We start from the raw sequence: 14,105 nt of genomic DNA, 5'->3' as shown, positions 1-14,105 counted from the left end.
TGCGGTGACTGATTGCTTTACTGAATCAGCCTATCTGCATGAGACTGTCCATTTAAGAAAACCGGGATGTTCGAAATGTCAGTTTCTCAAAGGTATACCGTTTTCATGGGTGTGTTTCAGAACATCTGTGGTGCTTTTTGCATGCTCTTTTGATTGCGGTTGCGACATTATGCCCGCAGATTCTATAGCAAGGGTCACTTTATGCCTGCCTTTATGCTTTTATCTTTTTCTAATAGGGTAGGTCTCTTTCAACCTGGCCCGCTGCTCACGTCTATTGCATGTCTGAAGCATTTCCAAGCCATATGCTGTCACTCACTAATTTGCCAGTCTCCTCATTACCTTACATGTTGAGAAACTCTGTCTTCTCACATATTTTTTCCCCTTAGATGCTGCCCTTAGACCCTGCGAGTGGTGTCGCACAGGAACTGGCTCCCCTCCAACAACGGAAGAGCGAACAAAAACTTTCGTGAATCTCGAAAGCGCGCTGAGGTGCGTGAATGAGGAGGCCTTCGCTAGACCAGTAACTGTTTCAGCATTTCTCTCTTCGTCGTTTTCATTGTTGTTCCATAAGCAGCATCTGTTCTGAGTTGGTCTTGGTTGCTTAAAAAAGTTCTAATAAGAAAGGTCAAAATCAAAGTTCTAATAGGAATGTTGTGCTTTATTTCAGACTGAAACCATTCATGAGGAGGCAGTTTACTCAACTGTAGTGCTGCCCGACCAGTGCGCCCTTTCTAACATTCTTCAGGTGTGAACAGGGACCTTAAGTTATACATCGTATTACTTAATCGATTATCGATTACGTAACTTATCGATTTGACACTTAAACGCCTCAAGAGGGATCTAAATTGCCTGTGACACAGGGGTATTAGGCTGGATGGCGCATGTGTTCCATCGTGTTTGCTGAAAAAAGAAATGTCTCATGGCTTGTTTTTATCCCCATACTGCATAAGTGATATTTCCATTCCATCAAAGTTCCCTCTCTTTGTACACGTTCTTAGGTCCGGGGTACTGACCAGGACAGAAGAAGCTTTACCACAATGAGCACCGCGCCCCCAAGCGGAAATGAAGCCAATCCATCATGTCCTGCTGGAGAACCGGTAATACCGCCCCCCCCCACGTCCCCCTTAAGGAAACTAGATTGTGTTTCAGCAATTACATGTGACGGGGATACTAGGGTACATGACAGATATGTAGCTCCACCGTGTATGCAAAGAAAAAAAAATCTTGTCACTTGTTTGCATCCCCATATTGCCCAAATGATGTTTCTATTGTGTGAAACTGGAATTTGCTCCTTAGCTTTCTATAAGTTCCATCTCTTTTGACATGTTCACAGGTCCAGACTACTGACCAGGCCCAGACGAGTCTGTGCACTTTGAGCGCAACCCCAGCAAATGGAGATGCGGTCACCAACCCACCATGTCCTGCCGGAGAGCAGGTATGCACATACGCCAGTTGTTTTTGCCAGATCTCTTTTTCTGGGTGTGGGAGTACGAAAATTTAGAATACTAATAATTTTGCAACAGCAAAAAATCACTCTAAGTGGAGTATGAATTGTGCGACCCAGAAATGGAACACTTTGGCATACTGAATAAGAAAAGTTTGTGCAGGGTGCCTTACTTGCTTCTTTTCTTTTTATTTTTTTATCACGAGCATCGACTGAGAACATTTTACTCAGTGATTTTATGTTTGAACGTTTCAGGCTAACCTGGGTGATGGGGTGTCCATCTCTGTGGAGAAGCTCTCCATAGCAATGGAGAGTTGCTCGGACTCCATCTTCGTCCGAGAAATTGCGAGAGCAATGTGGTTGCCGCATGAACTGCAGGGCAGAAGCGTAACAGGAAAACCTTGTCAACGTTTCATGAAGCAGGGTGCATAGGGAAAGCGTGCTTTAACCCCACGCAAGGTCGCTGCTCTGAAGCGTGAGTCCACAGTACCTTATTTTTGTGCGAACATAATATTCTATTGCATGGCAATCATGTAATGCTCTATTTTGTATTGTGATCAGAATAATTTCTACAATAGTTCGTTGTACCCAGATGAGAATTACTTATCAAGCTGTTTTTATGTTATACAGTTGCCGATCGACAATTGGGACTCCAATAATTTGAGTTTTCCAATATTTCTGACAAACTCGTGGCTTTATCAGGAGCTTCATAGAACTCGTGCATTTTGACTTCCAGTATTTTCAGAATCTTTTTCTGGGTCCCTGTTCAATATTCCATACCAGTTTTCTTCTGAGCTGTTGCGCTGTTGAGCTGAGCTCAAAACCCTGCAAACTTTAACAGAAAGCTATTTTCTCAATTTTTGTTCAGATGTACAGGACAACCTGTTACTTTTCAAGTGATTTTAGTGTGTTCAGGGCAAATTTACTGTGTGAAAGCAAAGTGTGGGTGCAGGCTTGTTTTATATAGTACTATTCGTATGGAAAACTTCATTTTCTCGGTTTTTCTGGTACAATTGCTCTATGCTTCTGTGCGCTAAAATTTGTCGTCGGCGTAGATCTAATTATTTTATAAATTTCAGGTTGCTTCCGGGAGTATGCAGATAAAAAACGTTTGTGGCAAAGGGAGGGACCTTGCCGACAGACTCAACCGGGTGAATGGATACCTGGCAGACATGTTCAAAAAATGTAGAAGTGTTTGCATGGCGATTAAATGTTCAGAAAGCAAGAAGCAACTGTATGTATTTCATTTAAATTAGACACTACATAACCATTGGGGACCATTCCTTTAAGGACTCAATGGAAGGCCATACAGGAGGGGGCTGTGCTGTGGCCATTTGTGTACGGTGGCTGTTCGTGTACAGTGGCCATTCGTGTACGGTGGCCATTCGTGTTCGGTGACCGTTCAATGCCGTAAGTCATTAGGGTCCGTTGGAGTCGTTCAGTTAAACCGTTCAACTTTGAACGGAGACGTGTATGGTTTTTTCCAGTAGGGTAGACCTGTTCTGTGATGCTTTGCTTCTACATGTAGTTTTTTTTTTTCTTTTGACAGGAACATTCTTGCCTTGAGGGTACTGCTGCCTTGAATAGGAGTAGAGCTAGAACGATTCTTAATAATTTTGCTATTCGTTTAGTTCAGAGAGTAACCGCAAGGGGGACAGGTGTGTGGCTTTATTCAGGAGGAACAACGTGTCATTATTCAGTTATTTGCCTAGCACTCGGATGGGACGGACGTGTCTTGCCGAACCACTATTTTTCCTGTACTCATAAGTCTCATTTAGTAAGACTTTGGGAATGAAATGCTTAATTCCTACAATCACCTCTCATGCGGTGTTTTCCTGCAATACTTTTTCTGTTTCCTATGCAATCGTTATGGTACAATGAATGAAATAATCTTGGGATAGTGATTCAATAAATAACATGCCCCCTGTCTAGAGCGTACGCGTCCTTGAGCCAGGCAGCTCCATGATGACGTCATACTGCGACTCTATTGTTTCAGGTGGACCTTGTCCGGAGATGGGTTGGATATTAGTGAAAAAAAAAAAACAGTGCAGCCATGTGACAATAGGATGGCGTCACGAGCAAAGCCTGCAGAGGGCGCAAGGATTCAGTTCTTTCTTGGACGCTGGCGGGCGTGGACGCGTTAATTCTTAGCAATTGCGTCGGCCGTTAGTGGAAGAGCGTAGCCTCGGCGGGGTTTCGTTTGCCGTTCTCGCGTCCGCTGTTCCGCGTTTCGTTGTGGCTCTGGGCTCCTCTGGTTCACCGAACTGCTATGGATGTGTTTTTGTGCTCTACAGGTGATGCCTGGACGTCCCACACAACCAAGGCACATCCTGAGGACGTCCATAAGGTGTCATCAACCGGATAATCAGACGTCCATAAGATATCCAGAATAATCCGAATGACATACTACGGGACATCATTCGTACTGCCATTGCAACAGCCTGGGACTTGATTTGGGCAACCCTCGTGGCGTCCTTTATCCATTTTCAGGATGATTTTCTCGGTGTTGTCTGTTGTTTCAGGATGTTTTCCTGGGCATTCCAGGACGTTAATGTAGTATGCTCCCTCCCCTTATGCTATATATACACTTTATAGTGCAAGCTGCTCCATCACACATGCCTGTTCACAGTGACTAGAAATTTTATTCAATATTCTATACTTCCATACAAAAGTTACCAAGTGTTACTCATAAGGCAAGCCTGCTCAGGTACTTCAGTAGACAAAAAATAGAACTGCTCCCATCTTAACATCAGGATATCACAGGGTAGTGTAAAGGGTAGCACAAACACTAACTGCTACCAAGCAATCTTGAGGCATATTTTAGGCAGACAATAGTACCGAATCACATTTCCCACAAACTGTATAATGCAATGACAACTACTGCCTAAGCGACAGGAAACAATGGTACTTTTGCTACCTCATTGCGTTTAATGCTATCTGTCTCATCACAGCTTGTGAAGAACTTCAGAGGTCCTACTCTTGTCAATGCACCATACGCATTGTGCTTATTTCAAGTATTCCGAGCACAGTTACCTCAAAATACCATACATGGGATAAATTGAAATAAGTTAGTAAGTCTAAATGTTCATCACAAAGTAGTAAAAAAATTGCAGATTGAACTGCACATGTGAAAAGAAAAAACAAGAAGGTTTATAGAAATATCTAATTTACCATAAGATCTACCAACATGGTAGTCATCAGGATCGAGGTACTTTCACCTAGCTGGCTAATGAATTGTTATACTTTAAGTAACAACATTAAATTAATTATTGCATGTACGGGGCACATTGCAGATGCAAAGCCAAGTATCTGTATGACTTATGGTCCAGTGCATGCTAAAACGAACGCAGCAGTCATAACTATGCTTGCTATGGATCCCATTAATTTACCTCTGCGGGTTCCTTTGAAACCAAAACCTGTTCTCCCAAAGAGGGACAACAACCTTAGTATATCTGCCCTTGCTGAACGTCAAAGCAATGACTTCTCCAACAAGGCAGTACGCTAGCACGCTTAGTGAAATGTTTGTTCCCTTGCAGATAAAAAAAAAACGCAAAACCATCACATTGACGATGGTAAGCTCTAGCAGCACTGGCGATATTGTTCCTGCAATGTCAAGCAATGCCAGAGACGTGGAGGTTGCTCTTTTGGGTGACGAATTTCAATTTTAAGGCACACATTCGAAGGTAAATCAATTTTGTCAATAGCAAGGACTGATATGCAGTGGACAATACAGATGATGGTCTCCAATAATGCAGCTGCAATCTTCTTTTATACTCAGTAATTAGTTAATTGTTGAAAAATGATTAGTCATGGTGGCCAGGATTTTGAGAAGTCTGATGGCAGTGCATGTTTTGTAATGCTACATATGTCTGTCTGAATATTCAGTGCAGCTAGAGGAAACACCCTGTACAGCTGCATTAAAAGCACTTTGAACACGTCTCCTTTAACAAAGTCCCGCAAAATATATGCTCCATAAATATTAAAAAATATCACAGGTAAAATGGCTTAGGAGTAGCCGCAATAGAGATAAAAGATAAATATGTTGAAAAAGTTATCAAGCTAACTTCACTTAGGAAGCTCAATGGAAAAAAGAAAAACACAAGCCAATGTTCGTGCAAGAGGGTCACGACATTTCCAAGCCTACTGGCTCCTTCTTTGGGGCCACGATTCGAAGCTAGGGAGAATCGCTCACACTTATACATGAGTGGTCATTGTTTTTTTTTTTTCAATTTCTAAGCGGAGGGTTTTGACCTACAGACTGTGTAGTGTTCCTATTGACAGTTGAACATTTGCGTGTTGAATGTGCCACAACTCAATGAGCAGTCGCCGATACTGGCATTCCCAAAATCAACGACGTGGTTTCCACCTGGCAGTGCTAAGCTAAGGCGCTTTGCTTCATGTCATACTTCCTGACGTTGTTTGTGTAATCTTTGCGTTCTTAGTTACGCTGCGCTTGCGCTCTAAGTTCTTAGCATACCCGATATAAGCAGCAGCACATTCTGTACATGGAATCGCAATGAAATCGTGGAACAGATAATGCTGTGGGTTACAGCACAAAAACAAAGTGTGACATGCAACAAAGTGCATTAGCTGAACTTTGTCGAACGAAAGATCATGACATTGATTTCAGGAATGCCAATATCATTGAGCTTGAGACGAACCTCAGGCTGCGACTGCTCACTGAGTTCTGGCACGTTCAATCGACACCCAGTCGCACTGCCCCGTGGCCTGGGCCATGTGATAGTAAAAACGGCGATTACTCTTGTATGAAAGTGTCTCTCTCTGGCTTCAAATGTCACCCATGAGAAAGGAGCCAGTAGAGTTAGAAACGGCACTAACTCTCTTGACTGAACTTTAGTTGGTGTTAGTCTTTTTCCTCCCATTGAGTTTATCCCAACCAGACACATTTGTGCTAAACATGTTCACCTTCAAGTCGTTACACTTATGAAGTTCTCCACACTGACTTAAGTGAAACTGTCTCGTTTCAAACTGTGTGCTTCAAAATCAGTTCAAACTCTCATAAACATCGCAAAGGAATGTGCCCAGACTAGAAATAAAACCAGAAGTTGATACAACTAAAATCTAAAAATGAATGCTATGTACGAAAAACTGCACTTTCACAGGTACGGTTCTTTTGTGGCGCGCTGAGTACTGTTGTGAAGGTGGATGGTCAGTCACTGCTCGCTTGCTGGTGCAGCGTTCTTTTGCGTCACGGAGCCACGTCTTGATCACGCTCTCCACTTCATACCTAGTGGCTGCAGAGAGCCTGATGTTCTTACTCACGGCACCTGAAAAATGACAACCAGTTCAACGCCCAAATCGAAGACCAATAGCTAAAACCCCTGGAATTCTGTTGCGTAAAATAATTTCGCAAACTCAAGTTAAGAACTGTGCGTGTGTTTACAAGCAAGTAAAAACGACATATGCCGCCCTTTTCCGCAACCATAAGACATATAGCAAGTATGCTTTCAGCATCTTTTGTAACACGAAGCGCAGGAGCGTCGACGCTGTCTGGAGAAGCATACGAAGAACTGTGCCTGTGTTACTGGTGGTGGTTTGAAAAATAAATATAGCCCTGATTACTGGGAACCCAATTATGCTGACACATATTGCCTTCGTGTTCTGGATTTACTGGTGGGTAATTTCACGCCGAATCAGGCAGGGCGGCCCGGTCGACCTCTCGAATTTCTTTCTTTCAACCATATATTAAAGCCTTGCTACTAGGAGGCATATTGGCACTTAAAGGAGTTGAAAATAATTGGTGGTTATTTTTTTATTAATCATAATTCTGATATGGGCATTTCGACCATTGCGTTTCCTACGAAGTTTGATTTTTTTTTCACATATTATCAGGGGTGGATAGCATTGTGGCGGCCCGTGGGCGACGATGAAGACGTGACTCTGCTGGCGCGCGTCACTGCGCCTGCCAGCCAGTTCAGTTTCGGTCGACGCACAGCCCGAACACTCGATATTTCGGACTCTCTTTGTCCAACCAGCGAGAGTCCGGAAGGGTCACCAGCCCCCGGCATGTGCATGATGCAATGTGACCCACTGACATTAGATGATCTACATACCAAACGTGTCTCCATTTGCTCATTAAGTGAGTCGTTGAAGTCCTTCAGAGCTTCACAGGATGCAAATGGAGTTGGTACTAGAGGGATTTCAGCAACAATGAGGTCTGAATGCACAAGTTGCCTAGACACTTCATGAAGGAGATCGCCTTGCTCGTGCTTGCAAGTCGCATGATGTGAAGGATCCGCAAAACTTGTTTCTGGGAATCTAGTGCAGAATAGGAAAAGAAAATTGTGAAACAGCTCAGATGTACATTACACACAAAGGAAGGAACACTCCATCCCATCAATTACTTCCACAGTTATAGCAACCAGTCAGTTCAGCACCAAATACTGTTCCCACTGTTTCTGTCTTTTATGGTGCTATCACTAGTTTGCATCAATTGGTTTGCCCTAGTTGGTAGTTGGCTAGATGCACAGCGTCAAGGCAATGTAAAGTCACCGGTTGCAAACAAGACGGGCCAACTCCAATAAGACAGTGTTCATGCAGTCCACTGCTGACAGTTCCGATATGCTGACCCAGCTATAGCTCGGCGTTTCGGGCCTACGAAACTCAGTATCACAATCATCTGATAAGGCGTGAGTTCGGGCCCTGCTACGAGCTCAAGCGAAGGTCGACATGGCGTATCGGTGAGCTCGATCATGCCGCATATAAGTGCACTTACCAGATAACATCACACTTGTAAAACAGAGCAGGTGTGACGTTATTTGGTGAGTGCACTAACATCCGGCATGATCGAGCTCACCGACACGCCATGTCGACCCTCAGGTGAGTACCTAGCGGGCCCGAACTCACGTCTTATCAGATGATTGTGATCGTGAGTTTCGAAGGCCAGAAACGCCAAGCCATGGACACAGCAAGACCGGCCAGAATCACTGTATGCACAAGCCAAAGTAGTTGACAAAAACAAAAGTGGTCAGAAATCTAATGAATAGCCCTTCTACACTTTTAGTATTGCAATCCAGAGTCACACAACTGGAAGGACGAATGCCAGCATAGCGACACTCTCGTTGCCAAATTTAGTTCTACACTTCATTTTCGTTGCAGAAGAGCATGTATGTAATGCAGGGTCTAAAGCCATATGCACGAAACATTTGCTTAAACTTGCGATGCCCTTTGGATTAAGCAATTACCTTGATGGTGACATACCTGACTGTGGCATGACTTCATGCATGTTGGCTCGTTCAGCTTCTAGTTGTCCTGTTGGGAACCTACCACTTCGTGGGCTGCCGGGGTCTGCAACGTGGAGTAAAGGCTTGTAACAATTTGCCACAAAGCACCTAAAATTAGCCACATCCAACAGATGCCATCCAAACACCGGTGAACAACAGCAGGTCTCTGCTTACAGGAAGAATGTGAAGAAGCTGCTTGTCTTTCCTGCCTTTGGCACTGAATATCTGGTGGCAAGCTTGAGCAGTATTCCACCATGCTACCTAAAATGTGCAAGAGAAATAATACTAGTACTTAGCATCGATACTAGACTCGGCAGCAATGCATGATATACTTTAAAGGGGTTGGGACACTTTCATAGATGTGGTGTATTACATTATCGATACATCGTACTGCACGTCTGAATCAGAGTACGGAAGAAAAAAATTACTCTGTGAATTTTGCTTAGACAGGTAAAAACCCAAACACACTCCCGATCAAAATGCTGACATCAGAGATGTGATGTCAGACCTGCATCAGTTTGTATTTGCGAAGCAGATTTTCACCACTCCTATTACTTTTCGCTGTGGAACTTCCAATGTAGGTTCATACTGGTACAAAGAACAGTCACCTACTTTCATATGAGATGCTGTCTGTCTCAACCCCTTTAAGGTTCACAAAGCTAAGCCATGAAAAACACAAATCCCACTGATGAAAAAAAAAAAAAAAAAGAACTGGCAGCAGTGGGCTTCTGATGTGGTGAAAAACAGTAAGTGACACGACCATAACAGCGGACAGGCTCATACTAGGATCAAGCCAGTCTCAGCCTATCCCAATGTGTATTCAGTCAACATTTTTCGACATATCTGTTAACCAACTAGCCGAGCTCTCCATTCTCACTGCGGGCTTGCAATACCATGTTAGAACATTAAAAAATTATGCTGCAGAATGAAACTGCACCACATGCTTACCATGATCTGCATCCAGAGAACTACCAGCAGGGGTAGGGCGTGGGAAGTTTGAGGGCACAGGCGGAGCATTCATGATGGTGTCTATGTCGTCATCAGATTCTGGTGGCAACTGTCTTGGCTTCTTCTTTTTGGCTGCCATCATGTGTTGTGCAAAAGTTATACAGGGTGTCCCAGAAAACTTGTCATTGAATCAATATAGAGAGCTACGTCACCTAGAATCATGTGGTCAACGACATTTGTTCTTACTAGGTTTTTGCCACCTCCTGTTGAGAATCTCATCTAACTTAAGTTTTATTATGTAAAATTTTACAAACTGACCTCAAAAGTTGGATCAGTAAAGCCCACTTTTTTACTCAACCAATGTGAGGTACCTGCCAGATGTAATCTAACTTATGCTAATGATTAGGAGCCGAAAAGTCAAAGGTCAAGCGAATGCCAAATTTACCAAAATTCATGGTAAATAACAAGGGCATTGAGCAGATATACCAGCTGGGAAAAAAAGGAAGACGAACATCATGCTTTTTGAAGCGTCCAGAGCATAGCGCTCGATGACTTCTTAGGGAGCCTTGTGCAGTTCGATGGAAGGACGCTGCGAAACCCGGTCCATAAAGGGATAGTAGAAACAAATTTCATTTTTGAAACTGAGAGAAGAAAAGCATGATTCCATCGGAAGCCGAATGCGATAGGCCATCCCTGTCTTACCTCTTTGTACTATGCCTGTGTGGGCTGAGCATAACATCTTCCTTTCATTGGGCTTAAAACAAAGGTACACAAAGACTCTGTACAAATGCTCCGAAAAGCATGGTGTTGAGCTATTTTTTCCCAATGAGGTAGCTCTTCAATATCAGTGTCAACTACCATGAACTTGAGTAAACGCGACACGCACTTCATATTGGCAGGATTAAAAAAAAAGACCTTGTCAAATTTTTCAGTTCAGTTTACAAAAATTGATACAAAACTTAATGCAATACATTCATGCCAGGATGTGGCAAAAACCTAATAAAAACAAATGCTGTTGACCACGTAACTCCAGATGGCACAGCCTTCTCAACAATGGCATATAATTCAATGTCACATTTTCTGGGACATACTAGCTAACAGTACTGTGCCATTGGTAACATTGACTATACAAATACACAGTGGGAAGAAGGCTGCTGAATTACAGCAGCACGAAATTAGCAAACATGCATCTTGCACATACACATGTGGCCACTTTAAAGGAACTACGAAGGCTTAATTAGAAAGAGCTTGAGAGAAACATGTGTGTGTGGGTCGTTCCGTACGTTGCAGCTCCAAAAGACATGGCGATACATTTTCTAACGAAGCAGCAGCTCAGAGAGGAAAAAGTGCTCCAGTAATAGTAGTGATGATCAACAGCCGCATTACACTTTCGGTAGGCTTAATTGTCACCAGTCAAATGCCATCTTAGCTCCAAGTCAAATTAATATAATAACAAAGTTTGCAAGCTACTTATAGACTTTAAAATTTGGTCGCATATGACCGTCCACCAATCGGCAAAATCACCAGTGTTTGACGCCACGGCCAGATTACCTTCGTGCCGTGTCGTAGCAGCTGCAGTTCACAGCATGGTTAATACAGAATATTTTTGCTATATGAACGATTTTGTACATATTACACAGGATGAATTCTTCAATACAGACGTAAGTGGTCATACTTTTGTGAAATATCTCTTCACGGTCCCTTTAAATATAGTGGTTATTTCTGACCCTTCAGCTCTCAAAACCAAGCAAATGAGTATACACTTTGCAAAATTACCTTTCCTTGCTTCATGTGACTTGAAAGGGCCCTGGTTCACATGTTGTGATGATGAAAGGTGTGAATGCTTGAATGTCAAAAATGTGGATTTATGAAGGAAGAAGACAAACATTCAGAATTCAAAAAGATATATTTACCTTGCATGAGCTCCTCAGAGTGGTCTTCAATTAAGGGTGCAGGAACCAGGATGCAGGAACAACCTCAATTTCATTGTTCGTCGTGAAGTGTGCAATTGCAAACATTGTGGCACGGACCTTCACCAAAAGCACACATCAGTGGAGGAATGGGACGACCATGTGACGGCCCTGAAAAGGCAATTTTACCAATTTTTTCACATCAGTTAGTCGCCACCATTTCAGGCCAGAGAGCTTGGAAACGATGTGGATGCCAAGGCGTGATGATTCAAATGGAAGCACATACAAATCTTCTCTGTGGCAGAACTCTCGTCCAACCACCACCACCTCCTGCGTAGAGCGCAATCTTGAATATCACAACAATGTGACCTCCCACTGCGCAGCAGTTATCCCTTTCATTTATACTCAGAGTATATCCACAGTGTTTAATAGATTTATACTATGGGCTTGCGCATTCTGCGGGAACTGGACCACTAGAGTAAGGCTGACACATCTTGGTTTGCTCTACAGACTTTTCCTGCGACAAGGTGCTCTGGCGTTCTGCTAACCGATTGTACAGCTGCTCCACGGGCATCTCACGTTTTCGAAGCAGTCGTTTTAAGAATTTCATATTGTTCTCAAATGGAAATGCGCTAAAGGTTTCAAGATTGCCGTGCTTCTCTACGTCTTTAGCCAAATGTATGCAGCAGTGCACATTGAATGATACTTGATGGTCGCAGTAAAGTGTAGCAAACCGGCTCACAAAGAATCGCAGTAGAGCTTCCGCATACGAGCAATGAACCTCGCATAGCTCTGGGCTGGCAAGAATACATATTGCAGAGTGAAGGGTGATAAAATTGCTGTAGAAGTCGTCAGGCAGGTGATCTTTGAAAACACAGGGACCCGTGTACAAGAGTGTCAACCTAAACTCTGTCGCCTTCCAGCGATCCAGTTGATACAGTGCCCTTGGCTTCCTGCTCAATTCTGATGGCATGTGCTTAACAAGAGACACATTCATCTCTGATATCATCCCTCTATCGGCTGACCCAACTGCATGGCGGTGACCACGAGTCCACAACATTAGCAACTTCTCCATTACGCCTAAGCAGAAAAAGTGCATATAACCAAGAGGCACCGACAATATCCAGTCAATGTTAAGTTCAGCGAGAACTGAAGTCCCTCTATGGTGTTCCATATCGTGTTGGTGGCGGAAAGTTGTGCCCGTTCTTAGAGGTGCATTCATGTTTACGAAACACATTCTGTTGGTTTTGTATTCGCCCGCCTCAACTGTGCACTTGGGGCACCCTGAACGAGCATTGTGGCCTTTTGTCAACATGACAAATGCTCGTGCTGGTGCATCACATACGCTGCTGTTAACTTCTACATCGTGGTGTTTGCCATTGATCCTTGTACCATCAGCACAACGCTGTTTCGCCTCGTTGACAAAAGGCGGCAAGTAATCATTGGGATCTGTTTGCTTCTGTGCCTGCATAAACTCCAACCAGAAACACTCCATTACAGAAGAGCCCTTTCACACGGCACTGGGTGGGCCAAAGGTGAAGTTTCGAGCTCTTGCTTATTGGTAGTCCATCAACGTTTATTATTAACGGCAAGACTCTAGGTACCTCTCGCAAGCGGCACAGCAGAGGCTGAAGACCAGGCGCTATACCGAAATGGCAGTATTTCCCACAGCCGAATGCAGAAACGTTAGTTGATGTACTGCGGGGAGTGTTCAACAGTGTGCGTGCATCGGAAGGGAACTCGGCATGACAGGAATGTGTGCGAAGAATTTTCGGGAGTGCAGTGACAGCTGTTTGCGGTAAATTTTGCGTTGCGGCCCAGCGTCTATTTTGGTCAAGTAGCGTAGTGCCTTCCGTTGAATGCGTGGGTACTTCTAACTGCGAAATTGCTTCCACAGGTGTAGTACTGAAAGTCTTGGAATCCGTAGCTGCGATACCGGCAACGGTTTGACAAGGCTCACCAATTACAGAAGATGCTGACTGCGATGTATCTTGGGATAGCGAGGGTGGCGTAGAGCAATCGTCATGCTCCGGCGTATCCTCGCTGCTCGAAGAACCTCCTAACTCAACCCAAAGCTCTGTAGACGTCGAAGGTTCTTGTGAATGTTCACACCCTTCAGAATCCCTCGACTACACTCTTTGTATGCCCTGTGACACCTGTATCCGGCAGGCCATGCGTCGCAAAGATGTCGCGTAAACACGCGATCGTTGTGGGCACCTGCCGCGTTGAGTTCTGGGCGGGACAACGCCCGTCCACTCACAGACGCAATTGCTAATGCTGGACCATCGCAAGCGGCTACGGTGGCACCATCACCGCCCGTTCAGCGGCGGTCTACTCGTCCACGACGACCAGTGTAACGATCTGCAACGGTCCAGGTGGCGGCAACTTAGAGTAAGGAACCGTAGGACAGCTCAGAGAACTTGGGACCGTGCGCTACCGGCACCGAACTCCGGATCGCTTCGTCGCTCGTGCCTTGCACACGTGCGCCCTCTTTTATTTCTTCTGTGGCAACACATCGCACAACATTACATCCCTTCCCCCATGCCCAAGCACATAGAT

The sequence above is a fragment of the Ornithodoros turicata genome, chromosome 1 (genome assembly GCF_037126465.1).
Source record: "Ornithodoros turicata isolate Travis chromosome 1, ASM3712646v1, whole genome shotgun sequence".
Classification (NCBI taxonomy): Eukaryota; Metazoa; Arthropoda; class Arachnida; order Ixodida; family Argasidae; genus Ornithodoros; species Ornithodoros turicata.
The sequence above is the reverse complement of the archived record's forward strand: the minus strand, read 5'-3'. Positions refer to the sequence as shown.